Source organism: Podarcis pityusensis (genome assembly GCF_964106645.2).
Source record: "Podarcis pityusensis genome assembly, chromosome: 1".
Taxonomy (NCBI): Eukaryota; Metazoa; Chordata; class Lepidosauria; order Squamata; family Lacertidae; genus Podarcis; species Podarcis pityusensis.
The window spans coordinates 76,426,835-76,449,889 of record NC_138028.1 but is presented as its reverse complement, the minus strand read 5'-3'; the positions used below and the strand labels follow the sequence as shown (position 1 = coordinate 76,449,889).

General features: G+C 41.7%; 1 long non-coding RNA gene across 1 annotated transcript in view; it reads right to left on the bottom strand.

Annotated features, from left to right (window-relative positions):
• The window catches only part of LOC308479928, a 76,615-nt gene that overhangs the window by 3,428 nt on the left and 50,132 nt on the right, over nucleotides 1-23,055 (bottom strand). Inside the window, exon 3 of the long non-coding RNA XR_013987897.1 lies at nucleotides 1,166-1,268. This is a non-coding gene — a long non-coding RNA (uncharacterized lncRNA). The remainder of the gene's footprint in view (nucleotides 1-1,165; nucleotides 1,269-23,055) is intronic.

Below are 23,055 nucleotides of genomic sequence, written 5' to 3'. Positions count from 1 at the left end.
TCTAAATAGACATAATCTCATTACACTAGCAGATACCCAGAACAACTCAATTATCGCCAAAGAAATTGATTTAACAGTAGTTCTAAATTGTGTTCCACATTGTAGCTGGTGTTGTGCAATGGTTGCAGTTTGGATTAGGAGCTGGGAGACCTGGGTTCAAATTCCCACTCAGACATGAAGCTGGGTGACCTTGGACCAGCCACTATCTCTCAACCCAACCCAACCCAACCCAACCCAACCCAACTCACAAGGTTATGATGATAAAATTGGGGCAGGGAAAGCTGTAGAGGCTACCTTGACTTTTTTGGCAAAAAGGATGTATGTGAATGTAGTGGGATAAACGCTTTGTTTTTAAGCCACATTGGTCTTGTGACTGAGCACAACTGAATCACATGCTCAAGGCTTTTGCATAAAGATTCTGCAGCTACCCATGATGTCTCATAAGCTGTGTATTCATTTTTACAGATAGGTATCTGAAACAGGCAGCAGCTCTCTGAATATTATCTGATTCCTCTTTGTGGGGGGAGAACCAACTTAATCATGGAAGTTTTAGTTCAAGTAGCACAATGGTATATGCAACAACTATGATTTACCTGTCAGCTTACTATTAACCAATTGTACTTATGCAGAGCAAACACTAGAAGGCAAAACATTACATATTATTATGGGCATGTAGATACCTATTTCCTGACACACTATGTGGATTGGAGCGAATTCATTTTTTTAAAAAAGAAAAGTTTGTGCTCTGGTTACACTGGTACATTGGGGAGATGCAGGGGAACAGGCAGACAGTGAACCAATGGATTCAAGATATAAGAAAGGAGGTTCCAACTTAACATCAGGAAGAACTTTCTGTTCAACACAGGAACAGACTCACTCAGGAGGCTGTGAACTCTCCTTCCTTGGAGGTTTTTAAGCAGAGGTTGGATGGCCACCTGTCATGGATGCCGTAGTTGAAATTCCTGCACTGCAGGGGGTTAGACTAGATGACCCTTGGTGCCCCTTCCAACTCTACAATTCATTGATTCTATGTGTGAGGCAACTAGTGGTAGTTTATTGCTTGCCTGTGCAGAACCCACTCCCCTTACACACAAACACACACACACCAGCAGCACTCCTCTCCACCAGCATAGGACAACAGAGAGGTAATTGTACATCATCTTACCCCACTCATCCAGCCATCGAGGGATAAGGTTGTCCTGTAACATTCGTTATATGTAGCCTTACTCTGTTTTTGACCTAGATTTTCTATAAAATGGAGAAGCCATCTACAAAGAAAAAAACACACTCTCTGCAAAATAAGGAACGTGTGGGTTGATAGTACTCTATTCTCAGGAAATTAAGACAGTTAAAACCATGTGTCATGTTGCTTTTCTTTGGAAAAGAAACAAACAGTGTGGAGCATAATCCTATGCACATTTACTCAGAAGTAAGCCCCACTGGGAGCTTACTCTCAAGGAAATGTTTGCAGCCCCAATTTATTTTATTATTATCATTTCAATAACAAGTAACACAACTCATAAGGTATTATTAAGGCTAGGGAAAGGAAGCAAAAATAATAACAAAAAATAACAATGGGAAAAAGCTCATTTTCTTTGGTTTCTGGAATGAGAAATATAATAATATGGTTGATCTATAGTCCTTGCTGCTTTAAAATCCCATTGGGAGAACAGGATGCTGGACTAGAAGGGCCACTGGCTTTCTTATATGAGTGAACTATCCTTCCAAAAGTGCAGATCAGCACTGACAAAACTAGACAGTTGTTGATCACTGCTGGCAACATTAAGATGAACACTGCCATCAAATGCACAGTCACCTGACAAGTTAACATCAGGACACGGACACAGAGCATTTCTAAGACTTGGAATGTATGAGTATGCAATATATATATATATATTTGTTGGCCTTTCAAAAGGGAATATCTCCCCGAGGTGGCAATAGTACCATGAGCACTGGCACTGTCGTGCTTTAACTTACCATTCCAGTATTGCACAATAAAACCACCTGTTTCCTTTTTATGGTGTTGCAATTTGTTTGCTTTAGCAATCAGTTTAAAAGCTACTGCTTACCCAAACGATTATTTCTCAGATTTCTTTTCCATGACATTGGAAGACTGTGTGTGACCAGCTCCTGTATCAGTATTTACATCAGTATGAAGTTTCTTGTGACATTTAATATATCTCTCAGAAAACTCATAAAAGATCTTTGTTCTAGCAGCCCAAGAAACTGAAACTATTAGGACAGAAATACCCAATGTAGTGCCCTCCAGAAGTTTGGACTACAACTCCCATCAGCCCCAGCCAGCATGGACAATGGTCATGGATGATGGGAGTTGTAGTCCACAACATCTGGAGGGTGCAATTCCCAGCACCCTTAACAAAGTACAGGTCTCAGGATTCTTTGGGGGGAAAGCCATGGCTGTTAAAGTTGTTTAAGGGTGCTTTAAATGGATGGTGGAGAAGTGATCCTGGATTAGGAGAAATGAAGGTGTCTACTTCAGGTAACAACCACCTAAAAGATCATTCCCCTTTCAGACACCCAAGTGATAGCTGCCCCCTGCAGAAGAGAGCTTCCTGCAGATACCACCTTATTGAGAAGTCTGTTTCGTGTGATAGAGAAAATGGTCTTTTTGTGTGGTAGCAGCTGCCCTTTAGAATTCCCTCCTGTCAGATATTCGGCAACAACTTAGAACCACCTGTAAGTAAGAGATATAACTAATATGAGAGCGAAATATCTGTAAATATAATGAGATTTGACACCACTTGTATTATTGCAGAAAATTATGCTGTGATTTTTTTTAAAAAAGGTTGATTAATAATCTGCCTTTTAATAAACTGATCAGTTCATTAATAGATTAAATTTGCACATTACCAAGACTTTAAGAGACATGCCTTTTTGAGGTATTGTTGGTAGTTACTACTAATTAAATGAAAATTGTTGCTAATCTTTGTCAGAAGAAAGGGCCCATTGTGACAATGTTTTATTTTTATTAGGTATCACAGTTAATGGTCAGAACTACTATAGCTGGAACAACAGATGTGTGCTCTGAATGTTCACCCCCACCCATTAAAATTTGACTTTGCCAGTTAATTGCCTCCCGTTTTTAATTAAACTTTATTATTTAATTAAACTTTATTATTTCGTGCTATTGGTACGTCAAAAAAAATCAACAACATCAATATTTAAAGAATCGACCAATTAGACCAATTAAAAATTGAAACCCTAGTTAAAATAACCCTGAATTACCTTCCCCAAGGATATCACATTGCTTACAATTATAGGACAGCAGTGCCATGTAGCCATCCAAAACCTATTCCCTGGCATCCAGTCCACAATCTATTGCTAGGTACTATGTATTACTTAACAAAAGGGACCATTCATGTAATACAAAGTGCTCAGTTCCAACTTTGTTGTTTCTACCTGTTGCTCTTTTTACTGGGAGAGCTGACAAAAGCAGCTTCATTAGCTGCAAAGTGTTACCGCGATCCTTCTGGAGACTGCCACCCCTCAAATTTTAGGGAGTTTTGCTACTACTGTATATTGGCATTGACTCAGTACAGCTCTCCTTTTTCCAGCCGTCTGTCACTAAGAGCTGGTTTACATTGAATATGCTTCCTGTGATACCAGCAGAGGCCGCCATTGTGGCACTGCCCACCTGGCTTCTTAATATTGTGCATTGTGGCCAGTTACAGGGAGTTTGACACAGTGCCGGCGCAGCAGCAGGAGCAGTGGGTTGTCTCTAAGCCCCAGCACCACACTGAGCTGCCTGCTACTTCACCCCTCTTCCTCTTCGTAACTGGCAGTGACTCATAGTGAGAAAGGATGGCTCACCCACACTGCCCCATCAGCCAGTACTATGCATACCCCACAAGTGTCCTGGAAAAAACCGAGGCACCCTGTCCCCCCCCCCCGCCCTAGAGAACAACGGTCATTTTGGGCAACGTGATCTCCGTACCCTCCAACATTTCTCCGATGAAAATAGGGACGTATTAAGGAAAAGTGGGACATTCAAGAATCAAATAAAAAACTGGGACGGCTTCTGTAAATCCAGGACTGTCCCTGGAAAATAGGGAGACTTGGAGGGTCTGGATCTCTCGTGATTTTGTGCCAAGATTTTGCCCAGGAAAAAAAAAAAACACACTTTTTTCAGGGCCACAATCTCACATGGTGCACCAGAATGCAAGTTTTGGGACATTGTGAGAGCACAGTGCTGAAAAAAGTGCATCTTCTGGGCTCTGTCACCTAACACGGGGCATACAACTCACACAGGAGCCTGGACAGGAAGATGTGTATCCCTGTTTGGGGACTCAGCATGTTGAAGGGTGTGATATGATTCTACTCCCCAGAGAACCACTGTTGAAAGTGAATTTGTATGATCATTTTTCCCCCATGGTATTCTGGCAAAGTTCCAGCCAGATTGAGGTCCTATGAATAGTGTTAGTATCTTCGGCTCACAGTCAGAGGTACCTGGCCTCCCCCGAGCTCAACATGCCACACAGTTCACTTGTGGCCAAACTGAGAAATTATGTCTGCTCACCATGAAAAAAACAGCAGCATAAATCTACCCTCAGTCTGATGAACATAGGAAACTGCCTTATACTTAGTCAGATGCCAGGAATTGAACCTGAGATCTTTTGCATGCAAAACAGATGCTCAGTCACTGAGTTATGGCCCTTGTTTTGAAAAAACAAAACAAATTCTGAGCGGGTGTAGTCTTGAAGGAAAAGGGAAGCATACAAATTCTATGGGAGTTGAGTATCTTGTTGCTATGAAATCCTTTGCAAATCTCAGCAACATGTCAGAATGTGGGTGAAAACCTAGTCAGTAATGGAGCAATGGACCAGTGGACCCAGCGGCGTAGCGTGAGTTGTCAGCACCCGGGGCAAGGCAAGTAATTTGCGCCCCCTAACCCAGGGCAAGGCAAGTAATTTGCGCCCCCCCAACCCCTAACCTGCCGATCTGAGTCGAGTTGCTGCTGGCGCTGCCGCCGAAACCACGCCGCTTGCCCGGAGGAGGAGGGGGGCAGAGAGGCGAGGAAAATGCAACATGGCCCAGCAGCTGCAGCAGCAGCAGCGGAGGCGGGGCTGTGAGGAGGGGCTGCCTGGCACGTCCTCCGCGGCCCTGACGCGCGGGGCTGAGAGCCGCTGCCTGCCGGACGCCTTCAGCCCGGGCGCGCGCACAGCTCGTCGGTTCCACGAGACATGGGGCTCTGCTACAGCCTGCGCCCGAGGCTCTTCGGCGACTCCGGAGGCAGCGAGCGCGCCCCCCCAGATGTTGCGCCTGGTGCGGCCGGCCCCCCTGGCACCCCCCACGCTACGCCACTGAGTGGACCACAATTACCAGTAACAGAGACTGGTCAATTAGAGCAAATAGGGCACTGCTCCACCAACCTCAGTCTGCTCTAACTAGTCCCTCTTGCCTGCCTTCTTACTTACAACCAGGCTGATAGCTTCCTCCTCCCTAGTCTCAGTTTTGCCCATGTAGAGCTCAGCAGGGAGGAGGATGCAGACAAAACCAGAATTTGCTGGATCCGCCTGTAGTTAGCCCTGGCTCCACCCACTGTTGATCTCCCTGCCTTTCACCCTACCAGTCCCGGTGGGTACCAGGCACCCCTGGATGACAACTTTATCCTTCCTTTCATTATCTAGAAGCCAAGAGAAACATCAGCTTCTCTTTACGTTGAAATTCTTTAATCAACTTCAGCTTGACTAGGTAGCAGTAAACTGGGCAAACAGAAATCACACAAAAGAAGCAGACAGACCTCCTGCCTCATGCCTACCAGCCTATTTGAGGTGTGGCGCTGGCTGCATCACAGTGTGACGTGCTTGTACACTGTGCCATGTTACCAAGGCTGAGTGCGTCAGCCAGGATCCACATGAAATCCTTCTCAAAATACGACTGTCAGGTGAAAAGATGATGAGATGCGCTATGGAAACGAGCTATATGTGGCAACCATGGGCGGAAGAGGAGGGGGAGCAATAAATCAGGCACCGAACTTTATTCCTCACACTTCGGTAGCAGTCAGAATCCCAGGATGCAAGCAATGTCCCACTGAATGGCAAGATTCATATTAGTTCTTATGGTCCTGTATTTTACCCACTTTTTATTTTTATTTTTAAATTGAGACCATGCCCATGAAATGAAACTTGAAATGCTCACTAACAGAGATTGTGTGATAATGAATTCATTCTTCATGTCATCTTATCCCCCTGCCTTTGCAATAACAGTGTTCCTTTATACAGCATTAATAATTAGTAAAGATTCCTTCTCAGTTGCTGCCTCGTAAGGTCAGATAAGAAAATACTTGCACTTTACAGCTTCTCTGAAGTAGGACCCTCTTTGGTTCTAACCTCTCACTGTGACATAGATGCAGTCACAGTGCTTCACTAGAGACTAGGCTCAGTGGCAGAAGCTGCCTCTATTATAAGTAAGGTGTGTGTCATCATGGTCAGGTCTGACATTGCCAGGAACAGGAGTACAGTGCTTGGTGCACCGGCAGCAAGCCTCAACTGTTCAAAAGTGCTCCTGGCCACTGCTGAAACCTACGCATCTGGGTTCAGGGCTGAATCCAAGAGGTACCCCCAAGTTGCAAATCCGAGTCCTCAAATGGAGTGACTCCCTCTGAAACAGGTTGAACCCCTATTTCCCAATCTGATGTTATTTGTAACCACAAGTCTTTTGGTTTTACTCCTGACTTTTTTGCTTGCTCCAACATTACTGTTTGGTTTATATCAACTATTTCTATATTTATTGCATGCTGCACACAAAAGTCTTCAAGTGACTCACACTTTATCTACAGCACAGATAAAAATAATACATTACAATAAAAACGTAAAACGGTTCCTTAAAAAAAAAAGCAGAAAAAGCTTGAGTATGGGTAGTTTTTTTCTGCTTTGATTCCCCCACCCCATTTTGGCTTGAATGTATTTTTAATTTTTGCTTGTTTGTTTGTTTGTTATGGTTCACTTAGGAGCTGTCTAGAGTGCCTCTTATTGAGGCAGAAAGGCAAGATAGATTTTTAAAAACAAAAACAAAAAACAAATAAGCACTGTGGAAGGTGAAGGCATGAGGACAGCCTGGGAAAATTCCTATGGAAAAGGCCAGCCCTGCTGCACATTCAAGACTTCTTTTCCCCTCCCATCACATTTCCCCCATATTGATTTTTGAACTTTGAGTTTTATTGTTATTCATGCTTTTATACTGTATGTTATGCTGCTTCTATATTGTATTACAATTAAGTGTTTTAAATTTGTTGTTTTTCATCCTGAGCCCGGTTTTCTGAACCAGGAAGGGTGGGTATAAATAAAAATTTATTATTATTATGATTATTATTATTAACACATGTACAAAAAAGTTGTGCAGGGGGTGGCCTTGAGTGGGCATTTCCCATCAAACTTCTGTATTGTTGCAAATCCAAGTCCTCAAATGGAGTGACTCCCTCTGACTCCCCAAGCAACTTGCCTTTGATCCCTTCCCTGTCATGATTTCTAGGAAAGATACCTTTCTTCAGGCTTGGCGGGGATCAAGAGAGAAGAATTCCAATTGTAAATGAAATCATTATTTTAGCCACCAGCAATGATCAAGAAATGTCACTTCAAAAGTGTCTCTGAGATACAAGGATGTCAGCACACCGCCTCCAAGATAAATAAAATCTGCCTGCGTGACATTTTATTTTTCACAGCCTTCCCAGCACAGTGATACAGAACAAATTCTTCAAAGAAGGGGAGGATATAAGCAGACTTAGTTTCACACAACTCCACATGAAACAAGGTGCTCTGCACAAATGATTACACTGGGCATTCTTTATGGCAATTATCTTATTATCCACATGCTATATTTTACAGCAAAGTGGAGTTTATGGAAATGCTTTGTTATAGCTTGCCAGGAGTAAAATTACATACTGCCCAATACTAGCAGTTTGCCCTTTGATGATGTCAACATGTAGGCTTCTTCACTGCAGACAACATGTTCACAGAATTATAGAATGGTAGAGCTGAAATAGATCCTTGGGGTCTTCCAGTCCAACTCCCTGAAATGTATGTTCACCTGTGGAGATCTACAGATTAGGATCAGTCATTGTGCCCAATGATAGGGGTGGAGCAAGGAGTGAGGCCTCATCCCCTGGCAACCAGATGATGCCCCCTTCTTGCAAGTAACATGTGCAGGAGGATTGGGCATGGTAGCCCAGGCATTGGAAATCTCCAAATTGGATTACTGCAATGAGCTGTATGTGAGCTTTCCCTTTAAGATTGGTCTGGAAGATGCAGCGAATACAGAATGCCACAGCAAGGCTGTTAAAGGGGTTTTCCTATTGACCATGCGTAACACCTGCATTGAAAGAAGTTCATTGGCTGCTGATATGTTACTGGGCCAAGGTAAAGATCATACTATTGTCATGTGATGTCCTGAAAAACCTGGGACCAGATTACTACCAAGAACACATTACCTTGTATTCCTCTGTCAGGTCTCTTCAACCCTTGAGAGAGTAGAACCATTAAATTCAATGGACTTAAGTAACTTACTTCTTGCCAACAAAGGCAGCCTAATATTTCACTACAAAACTTTTTTGTAGCATACCCTTCCAAATTCTAATCAACAGCAGGCATAATTTTATTTATTCTTTAATACAAAGCAAACTATCTATTAATCGATCATTTAATATCAGTGAAGTTAATTCAACTACAGTTACCAAAAATGTTGAATAGTTTTGTAACTATTGCTCTATATCCGGGTAGCTAATCCTTTCTTGTGCAAGGAGGAAGTTGGCACATCAATATCTGCTCCCTGTCCTCAGGATGCCAGTCTTCCAAGATCCTCTGACAAAAAGCATTTTTAAAAATATCCGCAATACCAAGCTAACATGCAAAACTGGCACACCTTGGCTGTCATCTGGAATTAGTAAGAGTCCACCTGTATGTAGGGGGCTTGAGACTGATCTCTCCAGGTAACAATTCACAGGTAAACCCTCTGAGTGAATGAGTTGCATCTTCTTATCTTGGCATGGATTCCAGGTTATTTCAAATGCTTGTCCAAGAGAAGGTGTACATACTACTCTGGATTATAGCTGGCAGAAAAACATTCTGCACATGCTATGAACTAAAGCCACAAAATGGATCCTGCTGCAGTGAAGTTGATGTAATCCTTGATTTGTTGCATTTAGGCTGAGGTGCACTCATGTAGGGCAGAGATGAGCAATCTGTGACTCTCCAGGTGCTGCTGGACTATAATTCTCATCTTTCATAACCATGCTGTCTCAGGCTGATGGAAGTTGAAGTCCAACAACTTCTGGAGGGCCACAGGTTCCCCACCCCTGAGCTGGAGAATCTAGGCATTATTAGCAATGTTACCCTGGAACATTTATCTACACTATTGAATAGCTACCTAATCCTACAAGGCAGAGCAAACAAAGCAACATACATACATGCACACCCATTCCATTCTTTCCCCCTTAATGTGCAAATATTAGCTAATGTGCAAATATGATGCTAACTGAATGGTTACACCCCAAAGAATGTTTCACCAGGCGACAAGGTTCTTCTAAATGCTATATTCTTCCCCCAACACCCAAAAATTATAAATTGCATGTGCATTCCATTAAGACATAATTTTAAGAGGCCATAATTCCAATCTGGAATGATGTTCAGGATACTGTAAACCCAGCTGCAGTATAATGGACATGGGTGGACAAAAGAATTAGAGTTGGATAAAACATATATTAGTAGTTTCCTCTCCTGCTGTCTCCCCTTCTTTCTGCCTCATGTTGTATTTCAGTAGACATTGGGGATTGGGGAAGGCAAAGTTAGGGAGGACTTTGTTAACCCTTGCAGCATCAAGATGGAGATACTGGTTTTATATAGAATTATCTTGCCTGTCATCAGCATATTGAACTGTTGATTGCTTTAATGGAATTTCACTAGCAGATCTGAGAACTGAATTTGTGTCACTGTTTATACTGCAAAGTCTTTCATAGCATAGCAAATTATAAAAGAGTCAGTTTGCTAGCATCTTGTTAACAACCCAGTGATTAGTAGAAGCCAACATGGATTTGCCAAGAACAAATTCTGCCAGACTATTCTTATTTCTTTCTTTATTACTAGCTTAGTGGGCTGTTGGAATGCTTTGGATGTAATTTCACTTGATTTCAGCAAACCATTTGAGAACGTTCTCTGTGGTATTTTGGTTAAGGAAACTGGTTAATTGTAGGTTAGAGGATAATTCCATCAGGCAGAGCCACAGCTGATTGGAAAACTGCACTCAGCATGATCAGCAGTAAGGAAAAAAGACCTATGAGGAAATGTTGATAGAAATGGCTTAATCTGGAAAAAAAGACTATTAAAGGAGGATATGATGGCGCTCTCTAAATACCTGAAGAACTGTCATGTAGAAGAAGGCAAAGATTCACTTTCAGCTGCCCCAGGGAGCATGACTAGTTCCAAGTGACAGGAGGATAGATTTTGTTTCAAGAATAGAAGTTCTAAAGAGTTCCAATTCAAGAATAGAAGTTCTAAAGAGTTCCAATTGCCTGGTGATGCAGTGGACATCTCTTTTCTGGGGGGTCTACTAGCCCTGGATTTCTGGCACTCAGCAGGGTGGGCAGGCAGGATAGATGGTTTACAAACACCCCTCCTGCTCTATGATTCTATGTCATGGGTAGGCAAACTAAGGCCCAGGGGCAGGATCTGGCCCAAATGCCTTCTAAATCTGGCCCGTGGACGGTCTGGGAATCAGTATGTTTTTACATGAGTAGAATGTGTCCTTTTATTTAAAATGCATCTCTGGGTTATTTGTGGGCCATAGGAATTTGTTCTCCCCCCCCCCCCAAAAAAAAATATATAGTCCAGGTCTGAGGGACAGTGGACCGGCCCCCTGCTGAAAAAGTTTGCTGACCCCTGTTCTATGTGAACAAACATGAAAATCAAAGTGAAAAAGCAACCCCCCAACAGCTAGGATTATTTGTTCCTGTGGTTTGTAATACAATCACTTCTGGTTATACTAATACAGCAGCATTTATATGCATACACATAAAGAAAGGTTATGGTGAGCAAATATTAGATAGATTAAAGGGTAGTTTATAGTTCCACCCAAAAGCAAAACTTGGTCGCGTGAGATCCTGTTGACATTCTAACAGACTTTGAAAGAAAACAGAAGCATGTTAATACACTGAAAGCCATGGTTGCTCTGTACCTTCTTTCCACTGGAATAATAATGGCATCTCCATTCAAAAGTCCACTCCATAGTTAGCAATGGTTTTATAAGTGTATGCATGTATAACACAGGTCTTTGGGGGCTGTAGTGCTCCAACAATAATATGAGTTCTCTAAAGCTCTATCATTGTGCTACCCATATGTAGTAAGGTAAAGGGGTAAAGAAGGATTGGGGCCACACCATTAGCACCACGCTGACGCTATGTGGCCATCTTAGCTCCAATTCTAATTTTTGGATGTTGAGCATGCACATTTGTAAAGGAACCCCTTCAGACGAGCAGCTGTTCACAAATCGGGGATTCCCTGAGATTAGGACCCAGAAGTTCCTCTTCAAATATCCAGATACAACATACTGTCTTGGCTCCCACCCAAAACATGACAGCAGGTGCATTACATATAAGTAAGGGATACTTATTACAGCAGATTCAGTGGCATGGAAAGAGCCAAATACAGTACAGGGCCTCCTACAAGATATAGGGTTGTAAGTCTTGGGGGTCACATATCCTCTTTTCTCTTCTCCCTGAGAGAACGCCGGGCGTGTCTCCACCTCCAAATCCTCCCACTGTGGCACATCAGACCACACCCTGGAGTCATCCCTGCCCCCTGGTGGGGAAGCATCTGCCACAGTCTCTGGCAGTCGCCTCTCCATAGGCATGGAAGAGGAAGCATCTGGGATTCCTTCTTCAACAGTCGAGCTTGGCACATCCAGAGGTTGGTGGGAGGGAGGTTCTATCAACTGGACTCTACTCTGTTGTCTCATGCCCTCTTGCCTCCCATTCTTCAAGTGCATGCTGCTCCTGGTCTGAATCAGAGTACTCCATGGGAATTATGTCATATACAGATGCTGAGGGCATAAGAACATAAGAAGAGCCCGCTGGATCAGGCCAAAATGGCCCATCTAGTCCAGCATCCTGTTCTCATAGTGGCAAGCAGATTCCTATGAGAAACCAGGAAGCAGGATTCAGGTAGAAGAGCACTCTCCCCTCCTGCGGTTTCTAGCAAGTGGTATTCAGAAACATTGCTGCTGCCAACTGAAGTGGCAGATTCAGTCCATCAGGGGTAGGGACAGCAAACTGGTCCTGCTGCTTCTGTGTGTGAATGCCCTGCATAGAAGTAACTGATGAGCAGGGCCATAGAATTATCCTGTTTTAAAGTCAGCTGTCTAAAGCACCAGCCTTAATAGAATAGAACCTCCATGCTCAGAAGCAGTATACTTCTACATACCAGATGCTGGGGACAAAGAATGAATGTGACCCTTCCTTTCAGGTGCTGACTGTGTGTTTTCTATAGACACTTTGTTGCCCACACTGTTATAAATAGGGTACTGGTTTAGAGATGGACAGGGTTCATCCTGTAACCCTTTTTGACGCCCTCGAGTCTGAAAACAGTGTGTTCATACTATTTATACACATTAATATTTATAATTAACATAGCATTTTAACTTACTGGGTAGCATTTATTTGTCCCCAAAGCAACCCTGTTAGGGCACTACCATTCCATCTATTGATAAAATACTGAAAATGAGAGAAAGTGACAGGTCCAAGCTTAGTTAGTTTGTATCAAGCGTGGGACTCAGATATGTCCCAGGTACAAGTCCATCTGTCTGTCTATCTCCACTCAAAATGAACTATGAATATTTCCGGGTATCAGACTCATTGCCACAGGACTTCCAAACCCTAAACCCCAAATCTATGTTTCAGCATGGGTTGTTCCCTGATTGTCCATGTGGCAGACAGATGCAGTATAGGACCAGTGCTGACCTTAAAACATTTTGTGCCTGGAAATATCAGATCCCACCTGTTCTTGCTGAATTGCTGAAACTGTGCCTAGAGGTGGGCATTAGGGTCAAGAAAAGGGCCGACACTGATGCTCAGATTGACTATTATATACCAGTGCAAAGATATGGATGACTCCCAGTGAACTCAGGGGGAAAGGCCTCATCCATGGATGCATCCTGTGCACCCACTCACTTTGGCAGCCCCAAACTGTCGAATTTCCTCCTTACAGAGGCACGTCTGGCACCTTCATTGTATAGCTTTCATCATATGCTGAAGACAAACCTCTTCACTCTGGCCTTTGAAACCCAAGATATATACTTTTAAGGGCCATCCTATTATTTTAACTGATCCTGTTTTAACTGATTTTAATTATGTATTTCTATGTTGCTGTAAGCTTCTGTAGGGCCTGGGTAATAATAACAATAATAATGAATGTAGAGCATTGCACTGAGTGATGTATTTGCCGCTGTGTTTATGCTATGTTTAAGTGGCCCAGCTGAACCCTAATGTCATATTTTAATATTTGTTTTATAATTTTGTTACCTATTCTCAGACTGGGATGGGTTGTAAAAAACAAATTAAATAAATGTGCCGACACAGCAGCCAGACAAACTGTGCAAGTCTGCAAACTGCTGCAATGAATATGTCAGCGATATTTTAACAGGCTCCTACCCAGTGCTATTTTTCTAGAAAAAGAGGTGCCGGAACTCAACATGAACATCTCCCTCATTCTCTCAGAATGGCTATGGCGCCCACCAGCTGAAAAAAAAGCCCTGCTCCTACCACATATGAATGCCAAATGTTATCACTGAAGTAAGTAATAGTGGCCTGACTATGTCCTGAATGCTTCAGGTGCTGTGTAACAGCTTTGTGCAATGTTGTTATGGTGCTAGCTTAGCCAACAACAATTCAAAGACTGGCTGAGGCACCATGACCACGGGCTATAGGAGGCATAGGCAACCTCGGCCCTCCAGATGTTTTGGGACTACAACTCCCATCATCCCTGACCACTGGTCCTGTTAGCTAGGGTTCGTGGGAGTTGTAGTCCCAAAACATCTGGAGGGCCGAGGTTGCCTATGCCTGGGCTATAGGATTCCTGAAAGGGGCTATCCAATGGGAGTGCTCCTGAGAGACTGGTGTCTATCCTTTGATTATCTAATATGCAGGCCAGTCTTGAAGGTTTTCCTAATCCATAGATCCCACTGCAGGTGTATGGGTTGGGAGAAGGCAAGATTGGGAATGTATGGGAATGTAAGCAACAGCAGTCAAGAACAACAGTGGGAAGCTAGGCAACAAGGGTGTGCCGGATGCTCCCTTAATACTGAATTAACATTAAGAAAATCTCCAGTTTGTCACATGCATTCCACTGACAGGAGATGATAATAAAACATTTACTTTCTGTCCCTCAACTGGGCATACCAGCCAACAGCTAAACTTGTAAGCAGAGTTGCAGAGAAAGACAAAGGCATCATCTGGAGAAAGGCGCTTCTCTATATTGTTCTTGGTCACTCTTACATAATTACCAACAATTCTCTATGTCAGTCACCCAACATTTTGTCACACTTCAGGGTGACCAAGCAACACAACCCACAATTTGACTATATGGGTGGGGACAAGTTTGATTTTGAACTGCTGGGATCTCCAATTCCAATGAATGGTTGCCTTTTCTTCCTGTGGGGGAATGCTGCACTTCAGAATGTTACAGTGGGAGCAAAACATGCCCCACCCACTGACAGTGGGTGGCTTAGTATCTTTGGGGCTATGATGATGGGAGAGCAATATCCTTCCTTTCTATTCTAAAGGCAAGCTCTTAGTTGTGAGGAAGGAAGCGCCATGTTTCAGGCCCTGTCCCCTAAATAACTAAAATTCATACATTAATAGAAACCATTTTGGACCCAATGGATAAACTTCCCCATTCCTAAAATATTGTTTAAGTGCAAATTTTGTAGTTTTGGAAAATGTTCTTCTTTGGTGAATTATTAAGGCCACTCTTCCTTTTAAAGAAATGATATTGTGAGGATAATTAACTTCTACTGAAATGAGGATCAAGATTTATTGACCTCAAGGTAAATATATTCCCAGGGAGTGTTAAGGTCAAGCTGTTCCTTGAGGTACCATAAATCTTGGTTGGAATAGGTCATACATAATATAATACACACACAGTAAGAAGTCTGAACAATTCACCGATCAACAGATCTGTACTTTATTAGAGCAGCCTGGGCAGAAGAAAACTGATGAGGTCTACATACTATCCTTTCTTCTGTTCATTCTACCTCTGTTCCTCTCACACCCTCTCTCATTCTGTTGTTTGTGGGGGAAAGTCTGACATTCTGTTTTGTACCTGGCATCTAGCTATGAGATTTGCAAGAGCTGGGTCCAACTTTTAAGTCTGGCTCATCTCTGCCTGAACTGGAAGGGCAAGAACCTGACAATCTCCAGCTCAAAGGCTGTTGCTGGCGCATGTTACAGGAAGAACTGCTGGTGGTATTGATAGAGATTAATGCACGTGTGCTTTGGGCTGCCTTCTTGCAATGCTGCTACTTTGATTCAAATTTAATTGGTACGAAAACGACAACATTTCTATATCCATGTGCTTTCTGTGATTGATATCTTAGCAATCTGGATTCAATTGAAAAAGGTTTGTTGGCTAAAAGTGGATATTTTTTATTATGGAAGAAATGTTTTTCATCCATGGATATCTTCCATCTGTTTACAGAAATGTTAATTGTAATGTTTGTTAGCTTGTTAACATGGATTTTGATATTATAAAATGAATAAACATATATGTATGTGTGAATTTTGTTGTTGTACCCATATATTGAAATGTGCTCAATTGCTGGAATAGGGCAGGTGAACAGGAGACAATGAGAAGCACAGGCAGGGTCAGAGGTCTTTAGGGTTGACAGTAGGCTCCTTGCTGGAGTGTGGGCCTCAGCAGGTGCCCAACAAATATAAGCCTCTGGTGCTGGTTCTGCTTCTGTGTTCATAAGGCACTAATGCTCAATATCTTATATTTTCCAGTTCTCATCTGTTTTCCTGTGAGTGATATGCCCTGAAATGTGTCTCATATGATGCTTCTCTATTGTCCTGGGAACTGATCTAGAGATGTACAGTACACAGAGCTGCCAGCTACCAATTGCTTTATTCCTCAAAAAAAAGCTTGGTGATGCAGCTCCCTAGCCAACCAATGTTTACAAAAATGTATATCTTTGGGGAGAGAGTGTGTGTACAAATGCATATATTAGTGAAAATAGCACATAAAAATGCATTTAATTAGAGGAAACAACTTGCCAATTTTGTACATTAGTCAAAACTGCATAAATGCAAAACTGTCTTTATTGGGAGAAATTCATACTTAAATGCTGGCAAATCTTTGTGAGGGTTTTTTTATAAAAAAAATCATAAACTGCTGCAGAAACATGGATAACTGAATTTAAGATGGGGAAAATGAGAAGTTGAGAGATGAAAAAGTTGCAGGTCTTTCCTGTAACATGAGAGCCAAGCATAGAAGTAGCTATAGAATATTGTCCACATTCCAAAAGGTAGGAATGTGCCTCCTGGAATTGGCTCTCAGGAGCACTGAGCACTAGGCAGTACAATCCAATGCATGCTTGACTTTGTTTCAAGTTATCTCAGTTGAAAACATTAAATCTAAGATGACAACCAGCTTAAACAGGACAATCTGGTTTCATCCCATCTCTGAGAAGGGATGAGCTTGAACTTTGCTAATATTTACATAGCAATATTTGGGAACTCCTTCCAGTGTGCAAATAGCCCAATATGTTGAGGGACAGTCAGATTGCCCTGGCAAGTGAATATCCTGGGAGCCCCTGCATGCAGAGGAAGATGCTCTATCACTACCCTTCTGTACTTGGCTATAGTATGACTTCAGTTGTTACTGGCTATCTATTTTGTCATCCTGTCATTTACTTAAATACTTAGCTAAACAAGCATATCAAATATATTGTTAAGAGTTTGTGGGTATCAGATTCCCCAAAAATTCCTGGGTTCAGAAATGTTAAAATAAAAGCCAGCCCTGTTTCCTTATCAGGAAATCACCTGGGGTGATGGGCAATTAAGAGAACAAAAGGAAGGTGGTGAGCCCTTAAGAAAGCGATTATAAAGGCAAAAGCTCTGTACCAGATTGGAAGTGGGATGGGCTCCTCACCCAGCTCTGATTTAGAAGATAATGCCAGAGTTTTGAGGCAGAGTTTTAGAATTGGTTGGGATGTGACCTAGAAGAAAAAGGTTGCAGTCTGGTAAAGGCGGCAAGCTGGAAAGAGGACCTGAGCCATGGCTGATGTTTGTTTGAATCCACAGTTGCAGCTATGGGAGAAGCAATACTATCTTGGAGTGCTGTGAACCCCTCCATTGTAGGGTCGGGTTGTATATAAGTGTAAATAAACCATATATCATAAAGACACAACAGTCTCCACTGTGCCTAATTTCCAAAAGGAAACATGAACCTTGGGTAAAGTGTCTGGAACCCCTGGAATCTTTCACCTTTCAAAGATTGGAGTGATGTGCAATGATATTTATTTAAAACATTTTTGCTCATTTCAGGAGTTTGGATACTGAGGTGTCACGTGTGCTTTTCATGTACAGAGGTATTTGCATTCCATTTAAGTTGCTGGTACACATGCACACAGTTTCTCGGCAGGAAGCCCTGCTCTTTTTCTGTTCTCCATTCTATTTTCCAGGTTTTATGAACCGTGAAGATGCAAACTTGGGGTGTGCAAACAGCTAACCACTGATTCAGATAAAGTAGCTTCATCAAACATCCTGGACTGCTTGAAAAGGATCACATAACATTGTGTAATAAGAAGGCAAATGTATTGACCTACTGATTAAGCACCTCAGATTTAGCTATACATTTAGACCAGCAAGAACGTTGCTTCCAAACTCAGTGTAGCTTAAGAGCAACCAGTCAGAGAATAAGGAACAGATTTATTCAAAGGTCAACAACACTCACTGCATTTCAGGTCAAAGATAAGAAATGTATTAACCTTCAGACATGTAATATAATTTACAAATTTTCTTAACATCATAACTGAAAAACATTTGCATCTCATTAAAGCATCAGCAATAAAATGAAAAGGACCCCACCCCCTTGGCCTATGTATGAATATGGCTGATACAGTGAATCAGGGAATTTGAATACTTAATTACATTCCCTTGGTATAATAAGGTTCATGCTTTGTAGTCCTGTCTTATTTAACCATTATGTCTATGCTGTAAATAGTTCCATGCATTAACATACCTGTGCTTTATTTATTTCGGTTTTATTTTATGCCTGTTTGACAGTGATCTATAATTTTATATGGACCATGGGTGTTGCTGCGGGGGGAGGGGGCAGCTTCTCCCCAATCAAGTAAATCTATAAAAATACTTAACTAACTGAGGTTCTGCCCTCCCCAACAAAAAGCCTGCCCTCCTGACACAAATCCTGGCTATGCCCATGATATGGACTAATGTATATTGTCATCAGATCTTGTTTGATAGCACTATGTTTTGCAGAATTTTGCATAAGCTTTTTTTTGAAATTAATAAACATTATTAAAAATAAAACATAAACATAAACAAATATTTACATTTTTAATGAGCCTGCAAAGCAAGATAAAGCATGAAACATTACAGATACTCGTGCAGACAAGTGATAATACCCTTGATATCCTTAAGTAATTCCTTAATTGTAACTTATGCTTTTAGAGAAGGAGCGTTACAGAAGCAAGAATGGAGTGATCTGATATAAAACAAATCTTACTATCTGTATTCTGTAAGTAATAGTGAACTAATTCTTTGAATTTGGAAACAATCAAAACAGTCCATCTGTGCATAAGTGGGAGACTAGGAGCAAAGTACCAAGGGTCACAAAAAAATACAAAAACAAAAATTAGGGAGGGAAATATAAGGAATGGGGATAACAGGCCAGTGAGGGCTAAGCATGCTTAGTGGGCACTTAGGGTGATAAAAGATCCAACCAAATCAATAGACTAAGTATTAATTTTAATGGGTCTATTCTGACTATGACCTTATATGCTCACTGTTGGTATAAAGGGGTGGGAAATGGAAATGACTAACCTGAAAAAAGGCATGTTTGGTTGTGGGGAACCCTGAACAGGACTAATCTATACGAGAGCTGGGCCAAAATTTGCCTTCCATTTTGCAATACCATGCAACGCCTTGTTAATTGGAGAGTGAGTGTCTGCAGTTTTCTACTATACAGTGAGAATTGCAGGGAGGGAGAGAAAAATTGGGGTGGGGGACTGCATTTGCCTTATTTTACTGATCAAGGTGGCTCAGGGATTTTTTATTATTCTTTAAACACTGTGTAAGTAAAAGTCTTGTGTGTGTGCTCACAGCAGTACAAAGCTGTCTCCATGCTGGCTTCCAGCCCAGCAGCACTTCCTGGAATACCTATGTCACTACTACGCAACAGCATTTAGTCACACAGGCATCCCAGGAGGTGCTGCTGGGCTGGTAGTCAGCAAAGATAGAGATGTGGGCTGCTGTGAATGTGTGTGAACAAGATTTTACTTGCTTTTTATGTACACAATATGGAAATAAAAATATCCCCTCTACCCCAGCTACCACATACAGCAAAATAGGGTAAGCACAGCCCTCTGCCCCTGAGAAACAACAAAAAACATTCTCCCAATTTCATTTGCACTCCACCATTTTCAAGGGAATGCTCAGTTTGGGTCCTATTTCTTGTGTTATCATGGGGGCATTGGGAGAGAAGCATTAAACCATGGAGGATCTTGGGATCTCAAATTTCAGTGGCGCCCTGTGCAACGCTAAAATTTAGCGCCCCTCTGCCTCTTGCGCTTCTTTCTAAATCAAAGATGTGACGTCCCCATTAGCACTCCTGGGGTTCTGCGCCCAGTGCAACCAAACTGGTTGTGCTCCCCTAAATCCGCCTCTGCATTAAACTCCCTCTGCTCATTCACCACAATCCTGATCCTGATTTGGCATCTGAGCAGCTGCTACTAATAGTTTACATATACACATAACATGAAACCATGTATTTAGCATCTGTTGTGGTTTGGCCCTAAATGTGCAAAAAGACTGTATTGAAAATAAATCCCTCAAGAAAATGGGCAGTAATCTATTGTTTTTCAGTGTGCATTTGGAGACTGAAAATCAAATAGAACAGATAACATGACTAGCAAGATAGATATCATAAATGGGGAGGAAAGTGAAAAAGCTAGGAGGATGGCACACGGCATGTGTTAAGAAAACCTACACTTGAAACATGCAGAAGAGTAAAAAGCAACAACCCACCAACATGTTATGCCTCACATCGAATCTGAAAGGTTCAGATTCAGCTGAGGATTCAGCTGCCAGTCAGAATTTGACTTTAAAAAAAGGGCATCTGAAGCAAAATGGAAAATGTTATTTGGATCCTATTGAATTGAAAGTAGTAACAAAATTCAGTACCAAATTCGGCACCATCAATTACAAGGTTACAAGTAATGTTGCAAGCGGGGGGAAAGGTAATAATGGTCTTTAATGGAGTGTAAAATGGAGACAAGATGCAGTATTATAGCTTATGTCAGAAGGGGTGTTATACAACAGAAAACATTATGATCTGAGGGAGAGTGTCTCAATTTATCATCGCAGGCTGGGGTTTTCAGAGGAATCTAATTGAAATCTGATGATGTAATCGGATCATTGCTTCAAGGCCCATTCATTTCACTGAGACTCTAAGACAGTTTATACTTTTAGCAGAAAGTAATGGAAAAGTTTTTCCTGGACTGTACCATTCTGTGCTGAGGGGGCATGCTTCGTGTTTGAATGGCTCCCTGCTCCCTTCAAAAGCAGCAGCAACAACCACCTTAGTGCACACAGAAAAAGAGTATGGGGAGAAAGATACCGGTAGATTGAACTCTTGTCTCTGGCATGCTCAAGGACTACTCTAATTGTTGCACACCTGCTCATTCAAGGGAATACAATGAATCTCTATAGAGGCATGGTATGAAATGTTGTGGTCCTAGGTGGTTTCTGAGAAGCTGACCACTGAAGTGAAATTATTTAGGGGGGGGGAATAAAAAAAAGACCAAATTTTACACTATTTGTCTGATTTGCTCAATAATACAGCAAAATTGGAAGATCTGAACAGAATACCAGCATGGTATACACTTATACAGAATCAATAATTGCATCTTCTCTTCAGAGTCTGGATACATTCAATGGTCACAATGAGTTATGATTTATTATATGTTTCTGTGAAGGACTAGACATATAATCTCTCTTTTACTAATATTTGTATTTATGATTAATGAATGTAATATAATAAACGGTCCTGGGAATTTGTTTCTTCTAGTGTTTGGAATTATATATCTTTTGTTTCATTCCATAAAGTTTCTTTTGCAAATTGTTTTTTTTTTAAAAAAACGTATCCAGAACACCAACCTGTGAACCAGCAAACCAAGTGCCTCCATCTTGTTAGGATTCAGCTTCAGTTCATGTGCCTTTCTTTAACCTTCCAACCAATCAACCAACCAACCAACCAACCACGTCAGAGCTGTGTTGCTTTCCACACAGGCCTATAGCCACATACACAGTCATCACTGGAAACTTCCAGGAAACAGCAGTACATGCTGGTAGTAATTGGAGTGACAAATATGCATACAGTGTCAATATTCTTTTCAGCAAGTGATAAGTATCTATGTTGCCACACCAAGAACTTTACAAGAACAGTTCCCTACTGGCGTACAGGTTCAGAAGATATAAATACTATAGATGATAAGTATTACATTCATATTGTGCCTCTGGAAAGTAAATAGTACAGCATGGGTGTAATCATTGGCTTCATGCATGTTGAGATTACTTGTGGTCTAGAACTCAATGGGCTACAGGATTTACTAGGATTTTTGTTGCATCTGTCCAAAAGCATAGAAGGAGTGTTGTGCCTTCTTGAATTTCCTTTCCTTTCCCCCAGTTTTGCTTCATCTCACAAAATAAATATGATCTTTTAAAAATTGTGAATATAGCCCAAATGCTGCTATATTGACTAAATATAGAGAGGCGGGAGAAGCAAAAAGCTGAGATATCTGAGGAGATCAAGGATTCTTAAAAATCAAAGTTTGGGACTTACCAATTTATTAATAAATAAGTTAATAAGAAAATAACTTTTGATATATTTCTATTTCACCGTAAAATATTTCTTTTTGTTTAATGAAACATATAGCATGGCATAAAGCAGAGCTTTCAAAACTTTTCATGTTGGTGACACATTTTTTAGACATGCATCATTTTGCGATACAATTATTTAGTTTTACTAGCAAACTGGAGGTTACAATGACTCCTTTCCAGCCCTGGGAGAAGCGCGGGAGCATTTGTGTGACATAGCTACACACTGCAGCTGACACAGTAACGTGTCGCGACACACAGTTTGGAAAGCTCTGACATAAAGTCTGTGACTGGGTCCTAAAGGGCTACACATGCTGTTCTGCATTTGCACTGGGGGCATTTCCACCTCCTCTTCCTCTTTCTATTTGTATGTTACTTTTTGACAAAATGGTGCCCAAATGGTGCCAAATTGGCTCACAGCACATCAGATGAACAGTAAGTTTTTAAAAAATTAAAATTTCCACTCCCTTCCCACATAGCCTCTTTAGGATTTAGTCCCCCTGCCCCGCTGCACAACTGCCCAGTCCAAATCAAGTCCCTGTGACTGCTTGGGGGGCAGGGGAGATGATACGAGACAATGCAGTCATAGATCTCCCTGGTGACTTCCATGTAGTTTGAACCTTAGTACCAGATGTCAGGAGCAAACTTTTCTTCACCTGTTTGTTAGCAAATAAGCACCTCTTTGTCCTCTTTTTTTGGCAATGCATAAGTGGTCTTCCTATTCTTTAGAAATGTTCAAAGCCTTTACGGCAGGCATGGGGAACGTATGACCCTTCAGATGGTGAACTTTAATTCCCTGCATCCCTGACTATTGGCCATGCTTGTTGTAGTTAGGGCATATATGGTAAACCCTCGTAGCTGCAATTTAGATAGGTAGTTAGGTAGGCAGGTGGATAGTTCATTGCCCATTGTTCAGGACAAGGGGAGCAACGATCTGA